The following is a 1,626-nucleotide window of genomic DNA, read 5'->3' as shown; positions in this document are numbered from 1 at the left end:
CTTAAGTCCTGCCACCATTCGGCTATATCCAAGCTATCTGCGCCATCAGGATCGCTACCAGACTGCAGCTCCATATGTCTCCTTTTTTGGTGTTTTCATGCAAATTCTTCTGCTAGTTGGAGTTTAGTCCACTTCTATATCCTTCCCTTCAAGGCTCAGGGGTCCAGGATTATCTTCTGTATCTGTTATGTGATTCCCCTTTTCTTTGTTGAAGAGGGTTTGTGCAGTCTTTCTGTCTATTCTGCCATCTTACCGGAACTCCTATCATTTGATTTCTTGACTACTACTCCCGTGGGCATTGATTGTGGATCCAAGTGAAATGAAATCCTTGACAACTTCTGTCTTTCTCCATTTATCATGATGTTGCTCAATAGCAACAATCATCAGTCCTTTTAATTCCTGAAAATATTTTAGAAAATAGTTTCCAATGTCAATGTTCTAGTTGCATTTGTTGTTCAGTGGAGGAACAAAATTTGCCTGGCCTGAGCCAAACCCAGGATTTGTTGTGGATCAGACAGTGGTGATTTATAGGGTTTTCACTGGCTGAATTTTGGAAGTAGATAGCCAGGCCTTTGTTCCTAGTCCATGTTGTTTGGAAGATCTGCTCAAATCTATTCAGTATCATAGCAGTAACCAAGCCTCACTGACAGATGGTGTCTGAGAATGTGTCAAACCTTGGTCTCTTGAATTGGAAAGCAAGAATAAAGGCCTGGCTATCTTCTTCCAAAAATCAGGCAATGAAAAAATCCCTGCATCACAGCTATCTGACCCACAACCCATCCTGGAGTTGGCTCACGTGAGGTAACTTTTGTTTCCTTGTGCATGGGGTTGCCATGTGCTGGGGGCTGACTCTGGGACATCTAACAACAGCAACAGTAACAGTTAATGTTCTGATGTACATACATATTCAAGTTTTGGATCACTTTGCTTTTTAACTTTTTCTTTGGACTTGATATATTTCAAAAGTACCTTCTCAACATTAAATAACTAAAATACAGTATTCCAAACACTTACATAAAACCTGTCTTTTTCAAACACTTACATCTTTTATGGGGAGTTCTGGTGGCATGGTGCCTAAGGCTAACTGGAAGGCTGGTGGTTCAAACCCACCAGCTACTCCTTGGAAGGAAGGTTGGGCAATCTACTTCCATAGAGATACCTCCTTGGAAACCCAAGGTGAGGTTGTTATGAGTCCAGTTGCCTCGATGGCAGTGAGTAGTTGTTTCAGAAAATGAGCTATGGCTAAAGGTTTCTAAATATCTGCTTCATACCCTCTCTTCTTGCCCCCTTACCTAACCTCCCAAATCCAAAGAGTCTTTTTTTACATTTAACTACATAAAACATGTACAGAGAATTTCTCATAGGCAGAGATGGAGGTTAAGTGAAGGAAATTACTAATTGTTCTCACTATGAGAAAAAAAAATAGTGTTTGAATTAATTGGACTGATAAGTGGATATTTTATATGCAGTGTATTGGTGGGTTTAATGTAAAAAAAAAAAACAAAAAACTCACTGCCATCAAATCAAATCTGAATCATAGTGACCTCCATTGGGTTTCCAAGGCTATAAATCTTATTTATTTATTAATTTATATTGTGATTTGGGTGAAGATTTACAGAGCAAATT

Source organism: Orycteropus afer, unplaced genomic scaffold, assembly GCF_000298275.1.
Source record: "Orycteropus afer afer isolate SDZICR_OR568_19922 unplaced genomic scaffold, OryAfe1.0 scaffold00206, whole genome shotgun sequence".
Lineage (NCBI taxonomy): Eukaryota > Metazoa > Chordata > Mammalia > Tubulidentata > Orycteropodidae > Orycteropus > Orycteropus afer.
Note: the sequence above shows the minus strand (reverse complement) of the source record.